General features: G+C 41.7%; 1 protein-coding gene across 5 annotated transcripts in view; it reads left to right on the top strand.

Moving 5' to 3' along the window:
• Positions 1-11356, top strand: part of LOC140201452 (ras and Rab interactor 2-like) — a 170968-nt gene that overhangs the window by 60759 nt on the left and 98853 nt on the right. Inside the window, exon 2 of one of the 5 annotated variants that reach the window (XM_072265580.1) lies at positions 433-526. The exons of 3 other annotated variants lie outside the window; for them this stretch is intronic. The gene's annotated coding sequence lies outside the window, so the exon portion shown is untranslated. Of the gene's footprint in view, positions 1-432; positions 527-10886; positions 10968-11356 lie in introns of those variants that run through there. One more of the 5 variants, XM_072265582.1, reaches the window with a different exon arrangement.

Genomic DNA, 11356 nt, shown 5'->3' with positions numbered 1-11356 from the left:
AAAAAACAAAAAAATAAGAAATAGAAACAGGAAGGGGGCCTTTTGGCCCTTGAGCCTGCATTTCTACTTCAATGCCACATCCTGCACTTATCTCCTCACCCTTGATTCCCTTAATATCCGGAAACCTATCAATCTGTTCTGAGTGAATGCAATAAGTTGATTCTCTATGGCCTACCAGGGTAGGGAAATTGAAAACCACCAAACAAACCACTGGAGGAACCCACCAGGTGAACATATTCAGTGGGAGAAGAGAAGTTATGGGTTGAAACTACATCAGAATTACCACCCTCCAAGTGAAGACCTTTCTCCTTATCTAAGTTACAGGTGGCCTACCCATTATTCTGATCCTTGGTGCCTTCAGCAAGAGAAACATCTAACCAGTCAAGCCCTACAATGTTGAAAGCCTAAATGAAGTTTCCTCTCTCTCTTCAGGGAACATAGTCACAGTCTACTCATCCTTGCTTCATATGGCAAACCTGCTGTCCCTAGAACAAGTCTAGTGAATCTTCACTGTACTGCCCCTATGGTAAGTGCATCTTTTCTTTGGTAAGGATGTCAAACTCTGTCTGGTACTGCAAATGCGGTCTTACCAATGTTGTATGTTGTTACATTAAGACAGCTTTACTGTCTCCTCTTCAGTTCAATACCTAACGCCATTCTGAATATATTACATGACTTGGCTTCAATTGACCACTGTGGCAGAGAATTCTGTGGGTTCACCATTCTCTGGGTGAAAAAAATTATCTTCACCTCAGCCCTAAATAACCTAGGCTGTACACCCCCCCCCCCCCCCCCCCAGTTATGGATTTACCCACCATGGGAAATAGCTTTCTTGCAGTTAGTCTGTTTAGTCAGGGCTTAAAGTTTCAATGAGGACCCCACACTTTTCTTTTAAACTCCAGAATTTACAAGTTCAATCATTCCAGTCACTCTTCATATATTGGTCTTGCCTTTCCGAAAATCAGTATGATAAATCTTTGCAGCACTCCCTCATTACAAGAACGAAAAAGTGTCCTTCATTTTTAAGCCATAGTCTATCAGAATTGTTTATTATCACTGGCTTAACAATAAAGTGAAATTTGTTTTTCCAGGAGTAGTATAGTGCAAAGACATAAAATTACTATAAATTACAAAATAAAAGTGTTTTTTTTTAAAAAAAAAAGGAATAACAAAGTAATGCTCATGAGTTCATGAACTTTTTAGAAATCTAATGATAGGGGAGGGTGGGGGAGCTGTTCCTGAATCATTGAATGTGGGTCTTCAGGCTTCTGTATCTGTTCCCCAATGGTAGCAACAAGAAGAGGGTATCTTCCAGATAGTGAGGATCCTTAGTGATTGATGTCATCTCCTTAAGCAATGTCTCTTGAAGATGTCCTTAATGTTAGGAGGTTTGTGCCCTTGATGGAGCTAATGAGTCTACAAGCCTCTGAGGCCTCCTGGTGATCCTGTCCATTGGGGCCTCCATACAAGTGCTGCAATCAATCAGAAAGCTCTCCACAGTACATCTGTAGAAAGTGTTAAGAGTCTTTAACATACCGAATCCCCTCCAAAACTCCCAACAAAGTAGAACCACTTGCCCTTCATAACTGCAGCCTGGTTCACCTGCACTTGCAATTCCTCTGACTCTGAAACACTACATACTACCTGTTGTACTAATTACCTGCTTACCGGTGCACAAAAGCATCCAGACCTTGCTGCATCTGGTCTCTCCTAAGCTCTCCTCAATCAGAAAATGCACCTTCCTGTTTTGTTACCAAAGTGAATCCACATTTAGACTGCATTTGCCCACTCGCTCAACTTGAGCACATCATTCCGGAGACCTCTACATTCTCTTCAGGGCTGACACTCCTCCCCAGTTTCGGGTCATCGGTTAAACTTGCGGCAAGTGAGGAAGTGAGGACAAGATTTTGGTTTATTCAGTTAATGTAGAAATAAATTAGTGTTGGCAATTAGATTTTAGACTCTGAAATGGATCATGAGGCAAGATACTGAAGAAATATATACTAGCTGTCTCTGTTGTACAAATAAATAATTCAAGCCAGTTGGTTTGTAACTGCTCGTAAATATTTCACACAGTTTATTCAGTTGATATGATCCTGTAACTGAAAAATAAATATGGGTTAAAGGGAAAAGAGCTGGGAAGGTTTGAAGATTGTTTAGAAGTGAGTGGTGGGTCCTGCATGGAGTTTAATTCAATCCATGTAAGTAATTTTGACATAAACCTAGACATGGTGCTCAGATTTCAGAGGATAAGTTGTACAGTAAATTATTTCAAGAGTGAAAGAAGCCTCTGTTTGCTGCTAGTAAAATGGAGGCTGACATTCAATATGAATAATGATGTGTTTTAACAAAAAATTGTATTTTCAAACAATTATTTCCCCCAATTATCAAAGTATTTTTATATTTTCTGAAGAAAGTTATTAAAGAAAAAATCACTGCCCTTGAGGTATATATCACATTCAACCTAATTTCTTAGAAGAAGCGTCAATATTCCATGATATTTTCATTAGTTATTTTTCCTTATTTCCTTTAAAAAAAAATGTGTCTCTAGTACACTTACTTACTTCCCATTGTGGCTGCTAGCATATATGGCAGCAATGAAGGTCTCCCATCTCTTTTTGTTCTTGGCCATCTTCTGTATTGTGCCCTAGGTGTGGTTCGGAATTCTACAACGTGCCGGTAGCTTCCTCTCTGTTTTCACTACTGTCAGCCATGCAAGTCCCAGGTGGAGACTCAGGAATGCCATCGCACACAGATGTAGAAGGATTCTTCATTGCTCTTTCTGTAATAGTCAGGGATGTTAGCCCTGAACTGAACTGATGAACCTGGAGGACCAGTGGACCGCTCTTAGTCAGGCCCCTATCCTTTGACCTACTTGGCATGGGTGATTCTACCAACAGCCAAAGCGTGAAGCCAATATAGCTCTCCGGCTCATTGAGACACACAAGCTTCCAAACGACGGCAAGGTTGTGGTCCTCTTGTACACTTATACACTGGAGGGGATTTTAATGAAACTTTGAGGAATTAAATGTTTTAATTTATTTTTGGGATGACAGTTAAGAAATTATAAGATGTCAAAAATGTTTTCTGGGTTGCATTTCTAGGAAAGATTGAAATATGAAAATTGCCCAGTTCCAAAGAATTATCATTAAATTAGTTTTAAAGTGAGTCATACTTGAAGCAATTATATTTATTTATTCATGAGGCTCTTTCATAATGTGGGTGTAGAATGTTTAAAACTTACTGTAAACACATCCCTGCCTTTCTGTGGTTGTGCGCTTCCTCTCGTCTGCTTGAAATATCTGCTTTTCATGCTGGTTGTGACCCACTACCTTGCAAAAGTTACAGTTATTCGCATAGACCTATGAAAGTGACTGACTATGTCTTTGCCTGTGCGGGGTACTGCAGCCCAACTTTATTCTGTTGTCATCTGCTACTCAACACACGTTTCCTGTAGTTTGCCAGACGGGACTCAGGAACTGGAAATCTGCCCTCTTCCCAATGCACGATTAATTAAAATACAGGTGTCCCCCGCTTTTTGAACGTTCGCTTTACAAAACCTCACTGTTACGAAAGACCTGTTTTCACTTTCAGAAGATGTTTTCACTGTTACGGAAAAAAAATTCAGCGCGCCCCCAGCAACCGCTCTCCCCCAAATTCGGAACTGCTTTGCTTTAACACGTGCCTGTGAGCAGCCGTTTGCAAGATGAGTTCTATGGTATCGGAAAAGTCTGAAAGAACTCGTGAGGGTGTTACACAGTGTAAAACTAGACATAATTAAGTGTTTCGATCGTGGTGAACGAAGTAAGGACAACGTGAGTTTGGTTTGTGGAAGCTGACGAACATGATGTTGAACAGGTTTTGGCATCCCATGACCAAGAACTGATAGATGAAGAGCTGATGTAATTGGAAGAAAAAAGGATAACAATCGAAACCGGATGACTAATGATAAAGTACGACTTTAATTTTGAAAGGGTACGTAGGTTTAGGGGATATTTGCAAGATGGTTTGAGTGCTTACAAACAACTGTATGATAGAAAAATGCGCGAGGCTCAGCAGTCAAGCAAGCCTTCCACATCAGCCACAGCAGACGACGAACCTCGACCTTTGACATCGAGGCGGGCAGTCATAGGAGAAGATGAGCTGCCGCTCTAATGGAAACAGGTGACGAGATGACACCCCAGTGTCCCACCACCCCAACACCCAGGCCACAGACAGATACCGATTCGCGGAGAATGCAACGGTAGCCGGGAGGCACACAGCACATCTTTAAGAAAAAAGCCAAAATAAACATGCTAATTAATTAGGTGCCGCCTAGCACGTAATTGTTGGCCCAGATCAGAGACGACGCAATCAGAAATCGGCACTGATCGGGGCCGACAATTACGTGTCGGGCGGCACCTAATTAATTAACATGTTTGTTTCGGCTTTTTCTCTTAAAGATGTGCTGTGTGCCTCCCGGCTACCGCTGGACCCCTGCGTTCTTCGCCGCAATGTATTGCTCGGCGGCCTGGAGGGTGGGGGCCACTGCACCACCCAACCTGCTACGACTCAGTCTAACACACCATCATCAGTGTGCTCGGCGCTGAACCAATTCAGGTAAGTGATACTACACTACATACATTATTTCTACTTTATATAGGCTGTGTATTTTTACGTGTTATTCGGTATGATTTGGCAGCTTCATAGCTTAAAGGTTACTGGAGAGAGTGTTCTTGCCAACAGCGCTTCCGTGAGATTTTCGCTACGGAGAACAGTTCAGTAATGATTGTGGAAAAGTATTTCTACTTTATATAGGCTGTGTATTTATCATATCTTTCCTGCTTTTACTATATGTTACTGTTATTTTAGGTTTTGTGTGTTATTTGGCATGATTTGGTAGGTTATTTTTGGGTCTGCGAACGCTCACAAAATTTTCCCATATAAATAAATGGTAATTGCTTCTTCGCTTTACGACATTTCGGCTTACGAACCATTTCATAGGAACGCTCTACCTTCGGATGGGGGGGGAAACCTGTAAATGCATATTTTAATGTGTCACTGCATATTATAAATCACCAACACAGACAGGGACTAAACCTGGTTCTTTCTGCTTTACATGTCTGTTTTCTATCAGAAGGCCTTATATTTGCCATATTTCTTTGTGATGTAGAAGGAGGTCTTTCAGCTCGTCAAATCTGTTAACTTTCCCCAGTAACTTTCTCTTGCCCGTGCTCCTCTTTCACCTCCTCTGCCCCCATTTTAACTCCCTCCAGATCCTTCCTCTTGCCTATAGGCTAGGTGCAATTTACAGTGACTAATTAACCTACCCTGTTGAGCCAGGGAGGCTAACTTGCTGGAAGTATTAAAGGTGGAGGTGGATAATTGGTTGAAGGATGAAGTAATTGAATTGACTTTATTACTTACATCCTTCATATACATGTGGATTAAAAATCTTTACGTTACATCTCCGTCTAAATGTGCAATTTATAGTAATTTATAGTATGTACAACAGGGTAGTCAATATAACAGAAATACAGTTGTGTCAGCAAGAGTTCATCAGTCTGATGGCCTGGTAGAAGAAACTGTCCTGGAGTCTGTTGGTCCTGGCTTTTATGATGTTTATGCCAAGGAACTTAAAGCTGTTCACCCTCTCAACCACCAATCCCTTCATGTCTATAGGAGTTGACCTGTCTCCATTCCTCCTGTAGTCCACAACCAGCTTCTTTGTTTTTGCGACATTGAGGGAGGGGTTGTTTTCCTGACCCCACTGTGTCAGGGTGATGAGTTCTTCTCTGTCGGCGGCCTCATTATTATTTAACATTAGGCCAAAATATGTAGAGCCTTCAGCAAATTCAATTAGCAGATTGGAGCTGTGGGTGGCAACGCAGTCATGAGTATACAGAGAGTAAAGGAGGGGGTTTAGTACACAGCCCTGAGGGACTCCTGTATTGAGGACTAGAGGGGCAGAGTTGAGGGAGCCCACTCTGACCATAATTGATCGTTGTGGGGAACTGACACGGGAGAGAAATTCAGGCCAGCGTAGATCTGCCCTGGTCACATTGAATGGTAGGACAGGCTTCAGCGGCCAAGTGGCCTACTCCTGTTTTCATGCGTTCTTGTGTTTTTGGCATGTCGTGGAAAGTGATCCATTCTTCCTATGTGACCAAGATACAAAAGAAACTTGCTGGAGGGGGACCTGGACAGGCTGATGAAGAGCAGCAGCCTCAGGAGGTATTTCCTTTGACCTTCCAGAGTGACAGTCAAGTGCTGCTGGCAGCAGAGGCCTCCAAGGGCGTGAGTGAACTCTACGAAAGTCTACAGTTCAGAGACGTCCGTCATGGGCCAAAAGAAAAATAGCTCCTATCCTTGAGTTTGGGCAGCATCGTTAATGCAGCCGCAAGCACTGAACTGTGAGATGTAGCAGAGATCATCAGCTGCCTGAGGGTGACTGTAGATTAGATTATGAGGACACTCAGTCCTCGTTTATTGTCATTTAGAAAAGCATGCATTAAAAAATGATACAATGTTCCTCCAGAAAGATATCACAGAAACACAGGACAAACCAAGACTAAAACTGACAAAACCACATAATTATAACATATAGTTACAACAGTGCAAAGCAATACTGTAATTTGATCAAGAGCAGACCATGGGCACGATAAAAAAAAAAGTCTCAAGTCCCGATAGCCCCATCATCTCACGCAGACGGTAGAAGAGAGAAACTCTCCCTGCCATGAACCTCCAAGCGCCACAAACTTGCCGATGCAGCGCCATTGGAAGCACCCGACTGCAGCGGACTCTGAGTCTGTCCGAAAACTTCGAGCATCTGATCAGCCCTCCGACACCGAGCACCATCCTCTGCCGAGCGCTTTGACCCCACCCCGGCTGCCGAGCAACAAGCAAAGCCGACGACTCAGGGCCTTCCTCTCCGGAGATCCTGGACCACACAGTAGCAGCAGCAGCGAAGCAGGCATTTCAGAAGTTTCACCAGGTGTTCCTCCATGCTGTCACGTCTGTCTCCATCAAATCAGGATTGTGCACGGCCTCCTACTTGACAGATAACAGATATCACCACCGGAGTGGCCGCTGCGAGCTGCATCGCGTCGCCATCTTCTTCTCCTCCCGCCCTGACCTCAATGGTTGAAGCAGCCAAGGCACAGATGTCAGTGAACAGGAGCGATGTACTTTGAACATAGAACAAAGATTTTAATGCAGGTAGAACAAATGCAACAGAGGAACAAGCTCTTCAGCCCACAATGTCTGTCAGAATATGTTTAAGTTTATTGTCATGATATACAGCGCTTTGTAAAAGTATTCAGCCCCAACCCTTTGTTAATGTAAATGTGTATTACAACCAGGAATTTAATTTAACTGAGAACTTCTATTTGTGAATCACATGCTCCTTTTTTTTTCCACGGTAGAGTCCAAAAACAGGGAAAATTGTAAAGCATAAAAAAACTAAAAATTCAAAAACTGAAATGTCAGCAGTTCAAAGGCATTCATTCCCCTTTGCTCAGTACTTAGTTGAACCACCTCTTGTAACTGTTACAGTCAGGGGTCATTTTGGGTAAGTCTCTGTTAATTTTGCACAATGTGATGGAGCAAGATTTGCCCATTCTTCCTTGCAAAATTGCTCAAGCTGTGTCAGGTTAGTTGGGGAGCGGCAATTAACAGCAATTCTGTGGTCCTGCCAGAGATGTTCATTCGGGTTAAGGTCAAGACTCTGACTGGGCCTCTTGAGGACATAAATTTTCTTCATTTGAAGCCACTCCATGGTTGCTGTCACAATGTGCTTTAGGTCAGTGCCCTGCTGAAAGACGAACTTCCTCCCTAGTTTTAGCTTTCTGGCAAAGGCTAGCAGGTTTTTAATCCAGGATCTCTCTGTATTTAGTAGCATTCATCTTCCCATCAATCCTGACCCAGATTTCCAGTCCCTGCATGAAAAGCATCCCCATGGCATGATGCTATCTCTACTTTACAGTAGGGATGGTGTTACCTGCCTGATGCACAGTATTAGATTTACACCACACTTAGTGTTGAGGTCAAAAAGTTCCACTTTAGTCTCATCCGGCCACAAGCCCTTATTCCACATCTTTACAGTATCTTCTAAGTGACACTTTGCAAAGTGGACGGGCAAGGATATGCTCTTTTTTAGCGGTAAATGTACCGTAGATCTAATACTGTGCACCAGCCAGATAACATCATCCTACTGTAAAGCATGGTGGAAGTAGCATCATACTATGAGGTGGGTGGTTTACAATAGAGAAAATAATACTGGGGCAAACAAAAATAGTACCAAAAAATTGGGTATAGAATTTCCTGATGCACAGTGAGATGTCCAGGAATATGTGCAAACTTGCTCTTCTGGTGAATCCAATTTCTTTGGGAGGTAGGATTGTGGGCGTGTGGTGGGGGAGGAGAGTTGTAGGAAAGATTTTCAAAATTTCATTTCAAAATGAGAATAGGAAAATAAATTGTTTCTAATTCAGTGAGCCAGACTCTGAATGTATCCATACTGCCTTAAGGCATTTAAGGAGTATATATTTAACAACCTACCTTGTTGGTGACATATATTTTATCTGAAAGGAGATGGAAGGTGTGACTACCTCTCAGTTATTGGTTATATTTCATCTTATTTACAACAGTGGGTACCAGTTGTTCAGAACTGTTTCATAGAGGCCTCAAGTCACAAAAATCAGAGAACTTCCTTTGCTTTTCACATCTCAGCTTACGTTCTTTCTTCCCAAATCAGCGTCGCTAATATTGTGAAGGACGCCCAAAAACCATCATTCTTTACTTTTCAGCATTCTGTACCAGTAGTGCTCTTGTACCAATCCTTAAACAAGTCACAGAACTGTTAGAGCACAGAGGAAGGATATTCAGTCCAACAAGTTTATACTTGCTCTGTGCAAAAGCAATCCAGCTAGTTCCAGTCCACAGCCCTGTCCCAGGTTGCTGAATGTTCTTTCTGATTCATCTCCTTTTTAAATGCTGCCAATGTATCTGCCCCACCACTAGCACTGCTGTTCATTCCACACCCCAACGCCACTGGATAAAAATCTCAGTTGTTCCTATTGTCACTTTTGGCTCTGTTATCTGTCACTATCATTCTGTCTCATTCTTCGTCCTTCTGCCACTGAAAATAGTTTCTTTCTATCTGTTCTAAGGTAGGGACATGTTCAGGTCAGCTTTGTGGGCCGAAGGGCCTGTATTGTGCTGTATGTTTTCTATGTTCTACTCTTGTCTGTCCTTCATAAATTTTAAATAATTATGTCTGACCCTCCTAAAGCCTCATTTTCTGAAAAAAAAAGACAACAACCATGCTTTTTCCATTTCTCCACGTAATTAAATTGCCTCCTCCCAGGGAGAATTTTACTAGATCTTTTCTACACCCTTGCTCAATCCATTGCATCCTCCCTAAAGAGTGATACCTAGAATGGAACCACAATATTACAGTTGTGGAATTGATTTCATTTTGACTTTCTGCACACTCTGTAAAGTCTAATGTTCATCTGCTTTTCCAGTCACTTCCTCCACCTGCCTCACCACTTGGAACAAATATTCCCAGACTTTTCTGCACTTGTACTCCTTTTCAAATTGTGCCCTCAGATTCTATCACTTCCCTTTCTTCTTTCCAAATATAACACTTCATTTTACATATCAATTGCCAGCTATCCAGTCATCCTAGAGTCTCTCTCTATTTCCTTGATTTCAATAGTACAGTCTTCACAATTCCCTGTGCCTCATTTTGTCATCTGCACATTTAGACTTTACTCTTGTGTCCAAATCCATGTGATTAATACATGAAGAAAGATGGTAGGCACAGTACTGGCCCCAGGGGAACTTGCTGTATACTTCCTTCCAATCTAGAAGAAATAATTCTTTTAGTACTCCTGTTTCAGGTCACTGAACCAATTTCCATTCCTTAGAACTACAGGCCCGTTAATTCTCTGGGTTTCAATCTTGATCACAATCCCATCATAAACACGACGAAGTCTGCAGATGCTGGAAATCCAAAGCAACACACACAAAATGCTGGAGGAGCTCAGCACATCAGGCAGCATCTGTGGAAGTGAATAGATAGTCGACATTTCAGGCCAAGATCTTCCTCCAGGACTACATAGCTTTTAAAAAAAAAACCTCATTGGGGAATTCTATATATACCGCCATATTAATTGCATATGCTGTATTGGCTATCTCTGCAACATCATCGAAAAAAAACTCCACTGTTGCCTTTGTTGAAGAATGAGTATAATAATGCAAATGTAATGATACATACAATTTTGTGGTAACTAATGCAAAGAATGTTATGGGCACAAATATAATGTAAAGATTAAATGAATATGTACATCTGGAAGAAGCTATAAGCACAAAAACTGGAAATTTGAAACAAACACGTATTCAACCAGTCAGGCAGCATCTGTAGGTAAGTGGGAGTAAAGAAGCAGAATTAATGTTTTCGGACAAAGATCCAGCAACAGAAGTGGAAATATAAGAAATCAAGCTTAGTTACATTGAGGGTGGGGGAGGGGATGCATTGGACAAAGAACATATTTGACAGGCTAATAAGTTGTATAATGAAGCCATTTGATGATTGGTTAATAAGGGTAGTTAGTAAGAGAAAGTAAAGCTGTGAGGGTATTGCAGAACTTATTTCTACCTTGCTAGAATTCTGGAGTGAGCCGTGAACCAGCAGTTCTAGAAATAAATAACATTTGGGTAGATCCCAGACACAAGTCCACTGGCAAAAAACAACGTTGTTTGATTGTAGGCCTAACTTTCCATTAAATGACCTCATAATACAATCTCTGTGAAAGTAATTTTCCTCCTGTTGGCTCCCCCAGTAGAGAGACATGCTGTGGGAATCTGGAGAGCAACTTGCAGGATACAGGGCGGTACATTACTTTGTTTCCGTTAATGCCTGAGCTTCGTAAAGAATGCTGCTTCTGCCACAGTTCTGTTCAAATTATCTAGAGCTGCTTTAGGTAAGTGTGTCTTGAGAACTGATTCTTGTAGCTAATCTGCTATCAGTGTTTCATGTAACCACCTAATCTGAGGAGTCTGACTCGAATGTTTATTTGTCATCCAAGAAACACATGTACAGCTTCATCTTTTCCTTCTGTGTGTACATACAACATTACTAGCAATCTTTTGCAATAGCTTGTGTTTCTGCAGTCAATAACTAATGTGTGATATGTTTAATTTGTGTTATGCATGTGGTATCATAGGGGGAGAGACTCAGGCATGTGTTAAATGAATATATTTAAGGCAATGAACCACTGAATTATTTCTATTTTGACCTTTTGATAGTACTCTAGTGAAGCAATTTCTCTTTTTTTTCTGCATAAAAATGAAAGTTGTTACAGTAAGTTGG

The sequence above is a fragment of the Mobula birostris genome, chromosome 8 (genome assembly GCF_030028105.1).
Source record: "Mobula birostris isolate sMobBir1 chromosome 8, sMobBir1.hap1, whole genome shotgun sequence".
In the NCBI taxonomy this organism is placed as follows: Eukaryota; Metazoa; Chordata; class Chondrichthyes; order Myliobatiformes; family Myliobatidae; genus Mobula; species Mobula birostris.
Note: the sequence above shows the minus strand (reverse complement) of the source record. Positions and strands in the feature narration are given on the sequence as shown.